Source organism: Chanodichthys erythropterus, chromosome 4 (genome assembly GCF_024489055.1).
Source record: "Chanodichthys erythropterus isolate Z2021 chromosome 4, ASM2448905v1, whole genome shotgun sequence".
Classification (NCBI taxonomy): domain Eukaryota; kingdom Metazoa; phylum Chordata; class Actinopteri; order Cypriniformes; family Xenocyprididae; genus Chanodichthys; species Chanodichthys erythropterus.
This window is the reverse complement of record NC_090224.1, coordinates 34,923,454-34,942,105: the sequence shown is the minus strand read 5'-3', so window position 1 is coordinate 34,942,105 and position 18,652 is coordinate 34,923,454.

The window sequence follows — 18,652 nt, the reverse complement described above, 5'->3', positions numbered from 1 at the left end:
GTAATTACAACGAATTTACAGCATAACTTTCAATAATTATAGTGTAACTATACAGTAAATATGTGTAAGTATAGGGGAACAATATGTAAAGTATTGGGAATAAAGGGGGAACAACCAGGAAAATAACAAATTATTTATACTGTAAATATTTTATATCTAAGGGGTACCTATGACATATAACTAAGGGGTAAGTATGACATTACGGGCCGTAAATTAAAGTGGTGCTTGTTACCCTCTTATTTCATGTAGTTACAGGGTAAGTAATTAATAAAATGCAATCAATCTGATATCACTGACTCCGAAACCTTTATTTGAAAAACAACTTTATTAAAAACAGGTCTACAACACTTATTATTCATTTTTTTAAATCAACTTTTCATTTCAAACTCTAAAGTCCTGACAGAAAGTAACAAGTTTTGTCCGTTTTTTGGTTGTTGTTGTTTCTCGCTTGGCTTCCTCCTGCTCTTGTTTCTCAGCTGATGAATCTTAAGAAGGAATCCCGTTGCTATTCTGTATTATAAGAAAATACACTAAGTTACACCCCGAAACTTTCTCATGGTTTAGGCTATTCATCTTTTCGCTTCTGACCAACTGTCACCAGTGCCTGCATGAGAGTCGACTTCGCGTTCGATGCGGTTCGATGAAGCAGCATGAAGCTTTCATGACGTTCTCGCGGGAGATTCGTGTGAAACTCGCGCGAGAACTGCCTTCTCTGTTATTCTGTCTTGTTTGTTTCTCATTCTCATTATCTGTTATTCTGTGTATTTTGTTGTGAGCATTACTAAAATAATAATAATGAAAAAAAAAAAAACTGACGGCATCCAACATCTGCGTGAGTTTCTCGGCATGCCTACGTCACGCTTCAAGTTATGTCACGCATGAACTCTCAACCCTCGCATACACGCGCAAGGAGACAGTTGGTCGAAAGTTTTAAAAATATTCAAATATTTGGCATTTTTATTACAAATACGTATCGTTTCACTTCAGAAGACATCGATTCATCCATTAGGGTCGTATGGATTACTGTAGTTATTGCTGTTTGTGCTGTTTGATGCTTCGACTTTTAGGAACACGTGAGCTTGCATTATAAAGCGTTCCCAGATGATTTATTTTTTTCCTAAAATCCTTTTTGTGTTCATCTTAAGAAGGAAAGTCGTATACATCTCAGATGGCATGAGGGTAAAAGATGAGTAAACGGTGAGCACATTTCCGGGTGTTCTGTATTTTTTAAATACAGAATAGCAAATGGGATTCCCTCTTAAGATTCATCAGTGGTAAGAACGAACGAAGAGGAACAAGAGGAGGAGGAAACCAAGCAAGAGAAACAAATAAGAAGTGTTGCAACTTTAAATCTGTTTTGAAATAAGTTGTTTTTCAAATAAAGTTTTCCAAGTGATATGACTGTTTGCGTTTTTATTTATTTATTTATTTATTTATTTTTATTTTTTTTTATTAATTACTTACCCTGTAACTACATGAAATAAGAGGGTAACAAGCTCCACTTTAATTTACGGCCCGTAATGTCATACTTACCCTGTAACTACATGAAATAAGAGGGTAACAAGCACCACTTTAATTTACGGCCCGTAATGTCATATTTACCCCTTAGTTATATCATACGTACCCCTTAGTTATAAAATATTAAAAGTATGAATAATTTGTTATTTTTCCTGGTTGTTCCCCCTTTATTCCCAATACTTCACATATTGTTCCCCTATACTTACACATACTTACTGTATAGTTACACTATAATTATTGAAAGTTACGCTGTAAATTTGTTGTAATTACGCAGTACTTTCCGGGCTGTAATCTAAAGTGTTACCGACGTTTTTTGTGTGTCTCTTTAACTGCAATTGAGCTGGTACTCCCAGCCCCCTTTCAAGAAGAGGGAGGAGCTTCAAGAACTAATGCTCTGGCATACAGGCAACAACAAAGCAGGACATTCTCACGCACTGAAAAAGTCAGAAACTGTCAGTAGCGGTGTTCAGCCTTAAGGCAGATACACACCAAACCAATGCCGACGAACTAGTGGTGACGAAAGCAGACTGTGTGGTTGGCTCACATCAGAAGCTTCTGGGTCCAAAGTTGCCCTGACACACCAAACCGATGCTCGACAGCCAACAGCCAAGTAGCACGTTCGTTTTGCGCCTGCGTAAGATGAAATGCCTTTTCGTACCAGCAGGTGGCAGTAGCTTAACAGCCAATCAGAATGATCAGATGGGCTCCGACGCCGACTCAACATGTCGAATCGACTGAAAAAAGACGACGAGGACCAACTTCAGCAGACGGTGCGGAACACACTGAGAAAACTTAGTCGGCCAACGAACAAAAACGGTTTGGTGTGTTCCTGCCTTTACATGTTTCAGAATTAACCTTCTGAAAAAAATCCAGTGTTGAAAAGACAAATTGCCGTTATTGGTGCAAATGTATAAGACTTCAGATTTTCTTCAGAACATTTCCTTCGAAAGTAAAATTTTGTGTCTATGCTAATAAGGCAGATCTGTGGGCGGGGCTTCTCCCTACAATGACGTCATCGTAGGGGAGAATCTGAATCATCTTGTTTGAAGAGACTGATTTTGATTTATAGGAATTATAAAAAAATGAGTGAGTGGATTTTTACCATTATAGGCGTTGTTTACACACCCATCGGTGTTCAAACACCTCATAATTTTGCCTTTTAAAGGGATTGTTCACCCAAAATGGAAATTCTGCCATCATTTTCATCAAGTTTTTAAATTGATAATGCTTAATACGCTGACAATGCATAGACACCGATAGATTTTTGCCCATTACTTGAAAAATTGCCCGGCATGCAAACACTTTAACCTGCATTCTGTCAGCTTACTGAAGTGCGCATGTGTGATATGTCGCAGGAAAGCATCCTTCTGCGGTAGATTTAAGCGCATCCAGCCACAGCAAATGTTTCATGCGAGGTGAGGAAAAATATGTAAACTCCAACTTTTTCTTGACTCAATAAAAATAAAAAATGTACAGCCAAAGGAAAAGTGGTACAGTTGTAGAAACTTCCAATATGAGAGAAGAATAAATTGGTACATACAAATTCAACATGACACCAATAATTGCTGGCCAAACAGCTGGAAACAGAGGATCAAAAAACAGTCCGGAAACACAATCTTTGCTTTGCAATCAGTTGGAACCATTCACTTTGCTTAGTCTTTGTTGAAAAATGAAGCGAGAAAACAGTACTTGAATGCCAAGATGATTCCACAGCGAAGTTCAACCTGGAAAAGAGATTTGGCATCAATGTTTGAAGTAGAGCGTTGCTTATCAACAAGTAACAGTTAAGTGGTAGATGGAAATCAACTCTCTTTGTCCCGGTCTTCTCAGTTGTTTAGGCCACCAAGTAATCCATATATGCACAGAGGACAAACCATCTGTAGACAAAACATTCAAATGAACAAACCATAACCATGTGCTACAAACATTAAAGGTGCCCTTGAATGAAAAATTGAATTTATCTTGGCATAGTTGAATAACAAGAGTTCAGTACATGGAAATGACATACAGTGAGTCTCAAACTCCATTGTTTCCTCCTTCTTATATAAATCTCATTTGTTTAAAAGACCTCAGAAGAACAGGCGACTCTCAACATAACACCAACTGTTATGTAACAGTCGAGGTGTACGCCCCAATATTTTCATATGCCAGCCCATGTTCCCAACATTATGAAAGGCATTAGACAAGGGCAGCCAGTATTAACGTCTGGATCTGTGCACAGTTGAATCATCAGACTAGGTAAGCAAGCAAGGACAATAGCAAAAAATGGGAGATGGAGCAATAATAACTGACATGATCCATGATATTTTTAGTGATAATTTTAAATTGTCTTTCTAAATGTTTTGTTAGCATGTTGCTAATGTACTGTTAAATGTGGTTAAAGTTACCATTGTTTCTTACTGTATTCACGGAGACAAGAGCCGTCGCTATTTTCATTTTTAAACACTTGCAGTCTGTATAATTCATAAACACAACTTCATTCTTTATAAATCTCTCCAACAGTGTAGCATTAGCCGTTAGCCACGGAGCATAGCCTCAAATTCATTCAGAATCAAATGTAAACAATATAACAGTATACAATACTCACATAATCCGACGCATGCATGCCGCATGCATGACGAACACTTTGTAAAGATCCATTTGAGGGTTATATGAACTTTATTTAAGCACTGTTTAAGGCAAGCGTGAGCTCCGTGGGCGGAGAGCACAAGAATTAAAGGGGCAGCAGCATAAATCAGTGCATAGTTAATGATGCCCCAAAATAGGCAGTTAAAAAAATTAATAAAAAAAAAATCTATGGGGTATTTTGAGCTGAAACTTCACAGACACATTCAGGGGACACCTTAGACTTATATTTCATCTTGTAAAAAAACGTTCGTTTAATTATTAATAAAGCAAAATACCAATGATAATTACTTACGGATGAGCTTAGAACTATAAAGTTCCTCTAACAGGGTCAAATTGCCTAAACCACCATGAGGTAAGCTTCTCCATGAAGGTAGGGAATAGAGTACCTCAGGGATGACTTGTTTTTTTACCCGGAAGTTAGCAGCACATGGGTTCCCTCGATCGAAAGCCTATGCATTTTGGAAAATCGCAAAAAATAAGGGTTATGACACTTACACGTTTTGTCTGTGAAGATAATCTTTACAAGTTAACACATTATTTATAGATTTTGAAGCCTAAATAAAGTCGTCAGATATAAAAAGCTAACAGTAGGCTATAAACGGACTACAGCACACCATGGTCGCGGATCAACGTCACCACCACCAATCTTCGTCAAACTTTATTTAATAAACAACTTTATTTAAAAACATGCTCGCTGATTTTGATCTGCACTGTGTATGAATACTTATCCACTTTTTCATGAGAAATTCTGTCAAAATGTCCCGTTTTTAATGATGACGTCTGAAGTCCCCGCCAAAGGAAGTAGTCCCTTTTACAACTTGTTAGCAACCGCCGTTTTTAAGACAATAAAAGTTTTAAAAAAATCACAAGCGGGTTATAACTGGTGTGTTTGATGTCATAGATCGAACATTTTTAGAGGCTTTGTTAACCACAGACCTTATTTCAGGCGATTTAGCAAAAACCCATAGATTTTAGGGCGATGGAACCGGAAGTCCAAAAATGCTAACTCGCTTCCGGGTTTTGCATACAAAAACACGTAAACGCAACACTTAACTCCTTCTTTGTTCCATTAAATACATGAACTCAAGCATTTCTTGAACAGAGCGCCCCCTACTGTTCAGGTAAGTAATGACCGTGATGCACTGAGAAGACTACTGGTACATCAGTAACAGGAAAACTGTTACAAGACTACAATTATTTATATGCGTTTTCACCAAATCGTTGGGAAATATTTAAATACATTTAAACATGAATACAATTAATTATGTTGGCTTAGTTTTGATAAAGCATCACAGGTGGCTGACATCTGTAACTGTTTATGGCCTCATACAATATGTGAGAGTAAAGATACCTTTATCTCCCTCGGTTATAAACATATTGACACATCCAATCTTCCTTTTGATTTACATGTAACATGGGTTTTGTAAGCAGAACCATTCTTCTCTCTGAACTCCCCGTGTGCCCTGCTAATCCAAAAACAACGCTGCTTTACAGGACCAGCCAACTGTCTGATTCACATGACTCACGCTACATGGATCCAATCAGATCTCAGAGGCTCTGGGAGGATGTTGTGATGATCACCACATCTGTCCCACTTATGCTCTGAATATCAACACACATTTATGCAGGAATGAAAGAAAAACGGTACTATGAAAAAGTAACTTAATCATTACCATCCAGACTGACACTTCTCTGAAGGACTATTAGCAATTACAGCACATGCTCCCATCAGAAGTGGTTAAATCTGATGAATTACTCTCAGATGAGTGTACTGTATTTTTAACTATAGCCACTTTTGGCCCTGTTGATTTTGATCACGGCTTATATTTCATCTCAAGTTCTTCATGCACACTGCTCTCTCCTAGTAAGGACAATCTGTAAAGGCATTTTTTTTAAATTATTATTTTCATGGTTGTCATTCAAATGTATTTTAAAACTTTGTTTAAATTTTCAAAGTTTAAAAAGGGTAATAATTCATAATTTTATGGTTGATTTTCATAGCTTAAGATATAAAATGTGGGTAAAATGAGGGTAAAAAAAGTTTAAAATCTGTTTAAGGTATTCATATTAAGTGTTGTTACTATTACTGTAAAACTAAGATTATTTAAATTGTAACTAAAATAGATAAAATGAAATAAAATAAAAATAAATAAATAAATAGATGAAAAGCTTAAAATGAAAATTAGAAATATTTAGAAACAAACTGAAATCAGTTAGTTTCTAAACAAAATTTCTAATCAGTTAATTTCTAAACAAAAGTGTCTAAACAATTTAGAAACTAACTGAAATCAGTAATAAAATTACTGAAACGGAAGCAAAAAAAAATCTGTAAAGATTATATATATATATATATATAAATAAATAGACAAAAGTACCAAATTTACTAAAACTTAAGCTAAAATTAAAACAAAAACTGAAACTATAAAAATTAAAAACTAAGTGAAAATATTAATTATATACTATGGTATTATTCATATAGGCCTACTATAAATAATACTAAAATAACACTGATCAGATTTTGTGGGAAGGGTCTCTAAATACATGCATTGCTTACTCAGAATTATTTCATGTTGATTAAAGGTGCCGAAGAACATGTTTTTAAAAGATGTAATATAAGTCTAAGGTGTCCCCTGAATGTGTCTGTGAAGTTGCGGCTCAAAATACCCCATAGTTTATTTATTTATTTATTTTTAAATTAATTTTTTTAACTGTCTATTTTGGGGCATCATTATAAATGTGCCGATTCAGGGTGTGCGGCCCCTTTAATTCTCGTGCTCCACGCCCCAAGAGCTCGCGCTTGCCTTAAACAACATAACAAAAGTTCACACAGCTAATATAACCCTCAAAATGGATCTTTACAAAGTGTTTGTCATTAATCGTGTAAGTATGGTATTTATTTGGATGTTTACATTTGATTCTGAATGAGAGATTTATAAAGAATGAAGTTGTGTTTATGAATTATACAGACTGCAAGTGTTTAAAAATGAAAATAACGACAGTCTTGTCTCCGTGAATACAGTAATAAACGATGGTAACTTTAACCACATTTAACAGTACATTAGCAACATGCTAATGAAATATTTAGAAAGACAATTTACAAATATCACTAAAAATATCATGATATCATGGATCATGTCAGTTATTATTGCCCCATCTGCAATTTTTCGCTATTGTTCTTGCTTGCTTACCTAGTCTGATGATTCAGCTGTGCACAGACCCAGACATTAATACTGGCTGCCCTTGTGTAATGCCTTGAATGGCTGGCATATGCAAATATTGGGGGCGTACATATTAATGATCCCGACAGTTACGTAACAGTCATTGTTATGTTGAGATTCGGAGGTCTTTTAAACAAATGAGATTTATATAAGAAGGAGAAAACAATGGAGTTTGAGACTCACTGTATGTCATTTCCATGTACTGAACTCTTGTTATTCAACTATGCTGAGGTAAATTAAATTTTCACGTATCACTGCATGTTGATGTCAGAAGTTCTGTGAAATATATGCATTTCTAAACTCCAAATCTCACACAAATGGCAAGGATTAAACACCTTGCTTTCATGCAAAGACTGATTGACAGTTGAGTTGGCAGTCCTTTGTTGTTGTCAGTGACATATCAGTTTACATTACAAATGCGATGGTCACATGCATTTCTGACTACCTCTGAACATGGTTCAAGTAATCCAATCACAAAATGTTTTGCACTCGGTTTACACTTGTATTAATGAAATGAGTGCTAATACCAAGAGTAAACAGTGTCAGTATCATGAAAATCTTTCCATGAGGTTTGTTTTCTTTACACCCTTCACATTTCTTCAGCTTCCAACCCAAAAACTCTCCACACACCCCCAGAACCCAGTGCTACACATCTGCTCACCCCCTAAGAATCCCTCTTTGTGTATCTGTGTATTTGACTGCTCATGTGCTCGAAGAGTGTCTATTTCTAGATAAACGCATGTACGTGTTTGTGTGCACGCTCAAACTGCTGTGTTTCTATGTGTGGACGGCTGAAGGATTCTCTGCCAGTCCACGTTACGATCTCTGCTCCCCTGGCCTGTTGATTGACGTGCTTGAGGGGGGTCTGTCCTCTCACACATGGTTTGGGTTAGTGGGGCAGTGAGGATGAACCCTCCCCTCGTATTTACAGGTTATATACCGTGTATGTAAACAGTACAGAATCGTTATCTGACCCTGTCGTCCCTCTGTATCCTCAGGCTGATGTTTGTATTGGTTATTAGCATGAATTGGAGAACGCATAAGGTCCGGTGTGGGGTCAGTGCATGCTGAGGGCACATGCTCAATATAAGCAATGAGCTCCTATGATTGATGTCCAACCATTAGTCATCTAATTACGACACTCGCTATTATTTAATGGTTATGCAATTTTTTTTTTTTTTTTTTTGAGAAAATTGAATTATTTGACTGTTTTATGTTTGGAAAACATTGGGCAATAATTCATTTCTTGCATACAGTAACATTATGTGAATATGTTACACTCGTGTGGTGCAATGTTTGGCCCGTCTTGACCAGTTGTTTCCAATAATTAAAATCATACAACAAAGTTCTGAGTTGCATTGATATTTATTTTATTGTAGAAAAATAATTTGTAATTCATTCAGCAGGAAGGCAAGTAAATAATTCCCTATACCCCCCTCCATAGTTTGTTCATTTGTACACAAATTGTAGTGTTGACCCAGTGACCTAAGTTATGTTATTGTATAAAAAAAGCTTTTTTTCTCTTTAGTTTGCGATAAATGTAAGTCTAGCAATAATTGCAAAAAAAAAAAAAAAAAAGGAACAAGCCCCAAACTAGACAGCTTAACCTGTTTAATCACATTTTTTTCCCCAGAGATGACATATATGAATTTGAATGGTATTTGTAAGGATATTAAACAATCAATGTCAAAAAAAAAAAAAAAAAATATTGAAAAGTCCATGAAAAATAGCATTCCTATGCAGCACTACGGCACAAATAATCCATAAAATTATGACAAAATTACATAAATTATAGGAAATTGGAATATAATCATTAAAAATTTATTTATAAACTGAAATAGATAAGTACAGACAGACAGAGATAGATAGGCCGAAATCACGTGACTTTGGTGCTCCGAACAGCAGATTTGATACACTGATTCATTTATGATCCGATGCTTCCTGAAGCAGTGTTTTGAAATCGACCATCACTAAATAAGTCGTTATTTTGTTTTTTTTTTGGCGCACCAAAAATATTCTCGTCACTTTATAATATTAATATTGAACCACTGTACTCACATGAACTGATTTAAATATGTTTTTAGTACATTAATAGATCTTGAGAGAGGAAGTGTCCATTGCTCCCTATGGAGGCCTCACTGAGCCATCGGATTTCAAGTAAAATATCTTAATTTGTGTTCTGAAGATGAATGAAGGTCTTACAGGTGTGGAACGACATGAGGGTGAGTAATAAATGACAGAATTTTCATTTTTGGGTGAACTTACCATTTAATTTCAGTGGACTTGAACTTGAAAAATGGTGTGAACTGACATCCTTCTGCAGAAACAACATACCTTCTGATGTTCATTCATGTTTATTTCATGGTCTAGATAGTAGTAAAGATCAATTCACGAGCCGCTTGAACTGAGATGCTACAGCGATCTATTACAATTACAATTTATTAGGTTTGGAAAAACATGAGGGGGAGTAGATGATGACAGAATTTTTTATTTTGGTAGAACTTTAACCCTCTAGTGTTGTTTGGTCATTTTAGACCAGAATATTTATTTATTTATTTAAACGCTACTTCATCATGTGACCAACATTTTCAGTGGTTGTTATCTGGGAATAACATAATGCTGGATGGCGCGATTGACCAATCAGAGTCAAGTATTCCACAGAGCTGTGTAATAAAGCTCTGATAAAGCATGCCCGTTCATTTTTGTTGAATGTTGATGTTATGTGTAACAAAATGTCTTTCTCTGTGTTCAGGTTTTACTAGTCAAATATATGCAAAAACTTCAAATCAACATTTCAAACAAACAAATAAACAAAAATCTAAACTGTGGCAAAAAAATTGTCTTTGAGAATGTCTAAATATATATCCAAATCTATTCAATTCAATTCAATTCAATTCACATTTATTTGTATAGCGCTTTTTTACGATACATATCGTTTCAAAGCAGCTTTACAGAGAATGCAGGTCAACATTACAAATGCTGTTAGCCAATAATGTAATAATTTAGGCAATTTAATTTACAATCACTGTTAGCTGTTTAATTGAAGGTAGAAGCAATGAGCTCCTGGAAATAATGAATTACATATTAACAATAATTAGGATAGAAATTTGGGAATGTGCATGTTGATCCAGATATTGCGTCATCTGAAGTCCTCGCAGGAGTTGGCGATGTCTCTTTAAAGGTGTTGGTCATCTAAGGTCTTCTTAAAATCTACAATTTAATAAAAATATGTATTTATGTCTAAAAACAACTAGAGAATTTATAAGCCTTTTTATACAGAACTATATATAGTGGTTACACCATGGCATTACAGATGTTTTTATTTTTTTACTCCACCCAGATGGCACTAATCTGCCTTCAAAAACTGGATTACAAAGGCACTGTCTCAATTTAACGAAAAATTTGAAAAACGTTTTTGTATCATTTTCAATGGGCATTTTTAATAAATATTAATTAGTACCATGATTTTTTAATACAAAATTAAATACATAAATAAATATTATTGAACAAAAACATATTTCCTAAAAAAAAAAAATTTTGGTCACTTTTGACCATGAACAACTGCTTCATCCATTCAAGTGTGACCGCAAAATTAAGAATACCAGAGGGTTAACACTTAACAGTATCAGGTCCTACTTTGTACCCTATTTGTGTATGTGCCTCTAACACGTCTCGTTTTTGATGATGATATCAGTCACACAAACACACCGAGATGCACACGTACAAGGAGTGATCCACGTCCATGCTAAGTGCCGTCAATTCCCATGGAATAACAAACAGAGGGTCTGTGGGGCCGTGCTGTGTGTGATTTAGAGGGGGCAGTCAAACAGAAAGGCCCCCTAGGGGAAGCACAGCGCTGCCAAGCCATGCTTTAAACTGCTTTATACCCCAGAGCACAACACCGCCACAGCCCACGGCCAAGAACAAGACACACTGCACATGAGGATTTCAAAATGCAGGGACATAAATTTGAACAAGATTCACTATGCAGCATTTATGAAAAGCAGCTATGACGGTAACTAAGTGTTCTCTTACCTAATACATCAATGAAACTATCCAGTCCTGAGCTGTTTGTTGCTGAATAAAACCTACTGATGTAATCTGTGCACCTGTGGGTTACAAATTCTACTAACAGAGAACTTAATGCCACTATATATTTAGAGTGTAAAGATGCCACAGCAAATCCACATGGTATACCTCTCATCATAAAAAGAGTTTACACCTGGCAAATGATAACTGCTCCTGCAGAGAGAGAGAGAGAGAGTTTGGCAGAAGGAATGTAAAGTAAGGGAGGGGAGGCCAAGAGCCCCTCAGTGTTTTCATAACCCATGGAGAGTTTTTTCCTGCTGGCTGGTTTCCTGGACAACTTGGTGGTCAGATGGATGAAGCAGGCCAAATATCTGGATTCAGGTACAGGAGTTTACATGTGATACGTGATGAAAGGACATGACAATTATATGAACATAAAAAATGCACACTTCTCTATGCTGACACATTGATGATGATGATGATGATTATGAAGGGTGTTAGTAGTAGTGATAAGAGGGTGATGTACAAAGTCAACTGATTAGGGTCAGAATCTTCCTGTCATGGAAAGGATAGGCGTAACATCACAGCAATCCAATGATAGATCTCCCACAGATGACCAACACACACATGTTGGGTTTTCATGTTTTATGGGGACTTTCCATACACTGTAAAAAAAAAAATCCCAGTAAAATTTACGGTAAAAAAACGGCAGCTGTGGTTGCCAGAACTTTATCGTAAAAAATACAACGTATCTGTTAAATTTACGGTAAAATAACATATTTCATTAACTGATATAATGTTAATTCACCAACCTAATGAAGTACTAATATCTGTTTTGTGCCTTTATAATACACTGACAGTCACCAAACACAGTGGTGATAAGAGTCACATGATGAATCGAAGTTCATCACAAGCAGATTTTCCACAAGCTGTGAAGGACAATACTAACATATAGAAGGTGCACACAGTGTCATTCACACATACACTAAACACCATCATGGTAACATGCATGAAATTTTAAAAATGCAATAAATGTTAATTTAACAGCATTAGATGTAACATAAAACCCTAATGTACATAACTGATTAGAAAAAAATGAGAAAAAATAAGAAGAAACAGAGTTATTTCAATGAAAATATATCAAATGTTAAGTGCCACGCAGGGAATTATGGGAATGTCAATTTACGTTTTTTCACTGTACATTTTACAATGAATTGTTATTTTTCACTTCCAAAAACTGTGAATTTAACGGTATTTTACCGTAAAATTACATTAAATGTATCGTTAGATCTATTACAGTTATTCACCGTATATAGTACGGAAACCTTCTGTAAACCAATTGACAGTTTTTTACTGTTAAAATCACGGTCATTTTTTACAGTGTAGGTTTAATGTTTTTTTTTTATACTGTTAAAAACTGTATATTATATCCCTTAACCCTCACAGAAAACTTTCTGCATCGTTAAATTTTCAAAAAATATAATTTAATATGATTTATAAGCTGTTTTCCTCATGGGGACCAAACAAGTTTTCCCACATGGTCAAAAATTTGAAAGGTTGTACTATTCTAATTGGGAAATTTGGTCCCCAAAATGTAGGGAATACCTGGACCACACAAAACACATGCATTTTTTTTTTTTTTAAATCACTGCAAAACATTGATGAATTGATGAAGTACTTTCAAGGATTTTGTTTTAAAGGTATAGTTTACCCAAAAAAACCACACATTTACTTACTCACACTCATGGTGTTCCAGAACTGTATGACTTTCAGAAAAGGATATTTTGATAATGTCATTTTTTTGTACATAAAATTCAAGTCAAGAGAGTGCTGCAGTGATACATATTTTTTTATGCCAACCTGAAGTTATCATCACCCTGGCTCCCTCAACAAATACCCTATAGCAGGGATGGACAACTCCGGTCCTGGAGGGCCAGTGTCCTGCAGAGTTTATCTCCATCCCTGATAAAAACTCACTTGCCTATAACTTTCTACTAATCTTAAAGACCTTGATTAGCTGGTTCAGGTGTGTTTGATTAGGATTGGAGCTAAACTTTGCTGGACACTGGCCCTCCAGGACCGGAGTTGTCCATCCCTGCCCTATAGGATTTTCCATTGGCTTTTGGATTATTGCAGAAAATCAGAAAATCAAACCAACAAAAGTTTGATGATTCTTATGTTTTGTTGACAATCATAATCTTCACAAATTAACACAAATTTTATGAAGTTTTATACGTTTTTTAAGTCTAAATACAATTGGCAGAAGTAAAAAGCCTTACTTTGTTCACACCGGAGTCGACACTGATGGAGAGACTCAGGAAGAAGTTACAACTTTTAGAATGAAACTGGACATTTCTGAATGGTTAGTGGATAAATTTATGTAGTTGCTGTTGAGTTGATTATTAGTGTTAATCTTTTGTACAAATCCAGCATTGAATCGACCCTCGTTTGTGAAGCAGTCTGGCATAAAATGACCGCATGGCAACAACACTCAACTACAACAACTCGTCCTCTTCTCTAAAGCAGCCCAACATGGCTTTATTGTGTGTTCTTGGAGGCGGGGTTTATGTAAATTTTGGGGTTTGTGATGTCACCAACATAGGAAGAAGTTTGTTGTTGTTCCTACTATCCACTTGTTGTAGTCCTTAAAAAGCAATTTCTGTAAAAGAAAATATCTCCCTTTGCATCGTAACTTTGCAGATGTTGTTTTTGCTCAAAAAGCAACATTACACACTAACTAAAGTTAAAAAAGTGAAATCATAATCAAGGACCCTTTTAACATAGGCAATAAATGAACTACACTGTATAAAAAATCCTGTTGTTTCTACGGAAAAATACCGGCAGCTGTGGTTACCAGAACTATACTGTAAAAATGACATCAAACCGTAAACATACTTACGGAGTTACATGTGAATTTTACATTTTAAATATGTATATTTAACATTGGATTTCAGTACACTGTAAAAAAAAACCCAGTAAAATTTACGGTAAAATAACATATTTCATTAACTGATATAATGTTAATTTACCAACCTAATGAAGTATACACGGTGTCATTCACACACACACACTAAACACCATCATGGTAACATGCATGAAATTTAAAAAATGCAATAAACATTAATTTAACAACATTAGATGTAACATAAAACCCTAATGTACATAACTGATTAGAAAAAAATGAGAAAAACTAAGAAGAAACAGAGTTATTTCAACAAAAATATATCAAATGTCAAGTGTCACGCAGGGAATTGTGGGAATGTCAATTTACGGTTTTTCACTGTAAATTTTACAATGAATTGTTATTTTTCACTTTCAAAAACTGAATTTAACGGTATTTTATCGTAAAATTACATTAAATGTACCGTTAGATCTATTACAGTTATTCACCGTATATAGTACGGAAACTTTCTGTAAACCAATTAACAGTTTTTCACCGCAGCATTTTACAGTCTTTTACTGTTAAAATCACGGTAATTTTTTACAATGTACACCACGGTTGCATGGCTTCAACATCACCACCAAGCTTCCGACAACTCTTTAAATCAGAAAAATAGCTGAAAAATGACTGTAAACAGACTATAAACTAAACTATAAAAATAGGCTTTTATAAGTCAGACTTTGTGTTAGAATAGTTATCAAAAGCAAGATTATAAACATATCAAGGCTGTGAAAGCGGACTAATGAGTAGATGAGTTTACCTGTTCGCCGTAGGGATGTCTTGAGCTGATCTCAAAGGGGCAGATTTAGCATTTTTAAACTGATCGGTATTGGCTATTCTAAGCCTGATCCTTAAGTTTACGTGCAGTAGGTGGGGTGGAATGCAGCTTCGGTTGGGTTTGCAAACCACCATTAAAAGGAAAATAAGCTCAAGTGTGACACTTGAGAACCAATGAGGGCTGTTCTAGTGTGTCACCCACATTCAAGCTTCTGTGTTTACCATATTTTATGTGCTCTTTAGTAACAAAACACTTGAAAGTCATTTGTTTATATCATTAAAGCCGCTAATTTATATAGTCACTTATTTTTATGTCGTCAGTCGTTATGGCTAGCTTGTCTGGCAGACTGGCATTCTGACACCGCAAGCTTGCTTTCTAACCTTATCTCTGTAACGTGTACTGTATGTCCTGTTTTAGTTTTGTTTTCACTCTGTTTCCTCTGTTTCTGTTTGCCTGAGTTCCTAGTTAGTCTCCCTTTTTGGTAATCAGTTTCAATAGTTCCTAATTCCACACATCTGGTTCTGTTTCTCTTTTGATTCTCAGTAGTCCCATATCCATAACTGTGACCACACAGTCTGTTTACAAAGTCTAACATTGTAACAGATATTTACATGTATTAATATCTTGAGCTTGTGTGAACCGCAGAGCTTATGTCAGGCATTTAATGAAAATGATTCATGATTCATCAACAAGTTTCTTCTAAAATGTATTCAAAATTTATGTAAAAAAAACTTAAAATCCATCATTAGCATCAGTTCTGGCAGGTCACATCAGTCAAGCTCGCATCAGCTGACTTCCAGGTCAACCTATAGGAATACGACGCCTATCACAGCATTCATATATAAGCGCCTCAGTATTATCAGCAGCTAACGCATTTCTCAGGAGCTAATTACCCTCCTCCATCCCCAGCTCCTCCTCTCGTCACCTCTGAGGATTTGGCCTTATGATTCCCTCGAATCAGACTAATTCTTGAAATATGTGTACGTTAAATTATTGACATTAATGATATCTGCATATGTAGGTTCTGTTCTGTTTACCCTAGGGGGGGTTATCGCTGCTCTCCCTGCTCTTATCCATGCTTGGCTGCATGGATGCACAGGGAGTTCTTGCCCTGAACAGAACCATACCGCCAATACAAACTCTATGCATTATCAATCATATTTGACGATAGTGGCCCTGACAGAACCACTCTTACGCAAAAATTGCATACTCTTGGTTGCATTATTTGATGGCATTCTATACAAATAATACAGTAAAAGTGTAAGAAAGGTGCGTATGTACAGCTGACTAATCAGAGGTCTGTAATCTGGGACCTTATTAAAGGTGTTTATTGTGTTTGAACTTGTTTTTATTGTGGCACACTTGGCATTGCTCAAGTATTTCACTGCAAGTGTTCTCAGGCATGAGAGAGCATGTCTTTAGAACGTCATGTTTCTGAGAATAACAAAAGGAAAGTGTTTGCAGGAAGCCCTTATATGGACCTGGTTTGGATGTGTTTTATGCAAATTTCTTACTTCAGGCACACGGTCACTCATTTAGAATACTCCAAATTCATTAACATTAGAACAAGGTTAAGATCAAATTCATGTGTGTACGCACATGTTGTGAATAAGGCGGAAATGTTTTCTGAGCAATCCTCCTGTCCATATATATAATTAGGTTTGGAATGACATGAGGATGAGTAATTGATGAGCACATTAAGTAATTTGGGTGACTATCATTTTAGGCTAGACTTGCCCATCTGTCAGGTAATCCCACTGAGCTAAACTTCTGAGTCTGTGGCTTGCCTTATGGTTATAGACTACGCCAGTCTGAACTGGTTTAGCTCCAGGAGCCACATTTTAGATTGGACATCATGTGGCGTAAAATATTAAAACATAAATTTTTGAAACTTAATGATGGTAATCTATTTATCTTTTGGTTTCTACTGTAAAGTCTCTTGAATTTCAATGGATTCATGCTTTTGGCAGACAATAATTTATAGCACAAACCACCATCACAGGTCAGATAATAATATTTCTGCTTGTAATCTTTTCTTAAATTGCTCACATTGCAGTTTTGATGTGTCAGAGATGAACAAATACTGAACCTAAATCAATATACCCTAAAGGTGTGAGCTAACCCACATGCCCTAACAAATATTTATAGAAATAATAAAATGTAAAGCTGGTCTGATATTGCACCTCAAGTCACTGTTGATTGTCTGAAAAGCCATACATACGGTGGCCCAGTAGTGCACAACACAACAAAATTAAAAAAAGCAAACATAAGTTCACAACACAACGAAATAAAGCCAAAACACAACGGAAATGCTCCCGACCACTTGGGGGCTCTCAGAGCTCGGTAATATTACTATTCCTTGCCACTGTTCTATAAAGTTGACAGTTTTACAAAGATATCAATACTAGTTTTAAGTATGTAAGCATTGTATATCGACATGAAATATTAATTAAAAATCAACTACGTCGACAACAGCTTCATATTTATACTTGTGAATGATTTGACGCGATACCACGGCCCATGATAAAGCGAACATCCACCAATTCCACCAAGTGGTTAAAACGTATAATTTGTATTCATTAAAATTACTTTTAACATTTAAAAACAGACATGTTCAAATTTCAAAGGTTGTTAGTTCCTGTTGGTAAGACTGACAAGCTTTGGAATTTGAACATGTCTGTTTATGAATACAAATAATACGTTTTAACCACTTGGTGGAATTGGCAGACGCTCCCTTCATCATGTGCCGTGGTAGCGCGTCAAATCATTCACAAGTATAAATATGAAGCTATTTTGCACGTAGGTGATATTGAACTAATATTTCATGTCGATATACGGTGATTACATACTGTTAAAGCTGATTGTGGTATTGATATTACTGCCGACTCTATAGAACAGTGGCAAGGAAAACTAACTTTACCGAGCTCTGAGAGCCCCCTAGTGGTCGGGAGTGGTGTGGCTTTATCCCGTTGTGTTGTGCCTCGATTTTGTTGTGTTGTGGCTTTATTTTGTTGTGTTGTGGCTTTATTTTGTTGTGTTTTGGCTCGTTTCCGTTGTGTTGTGGCTCGATTCTGTTGTGTTGCGGCTTTATTCCGTTGTGTTGTGGTTTTATTCCATTGTGTTGTGGATCGATTCCATTGTGTTGTGGCTTTATTCCGTTGTGTTGTGGCTCGATTCCATTGTGTTGTGGCTTTATTCCGTTGTGTTGTGGCTTTATTTTGTTGTGTTGTGGCTCGTTTCCGTTGTGTTGTGGCTCGATTCCGTTGTGTTGTGGCTTTATTCCATTGTGTTGTGGCTCGATTTCGTTGTGGCTCGATTCCGTTGTGTTGTGGCTTTATTCCGTTGTGTTGTGGCTCGATTCTGTTGTGTTGTGGCTTTATTTCGTTATGTTGTGGCTCGTTTCCGTTGTGTTGTGGCTCGATTCCGTTGTGTTGCGGCTTTATTCCGTTGTGTTGTGGCTTGATTCTGTTGTGTTGTGGCTTTATTTTGTTGTGTTGTGGCTTTATTTTGTTGTGTTGTGGCTCGTTTCCGTTGTGTTGT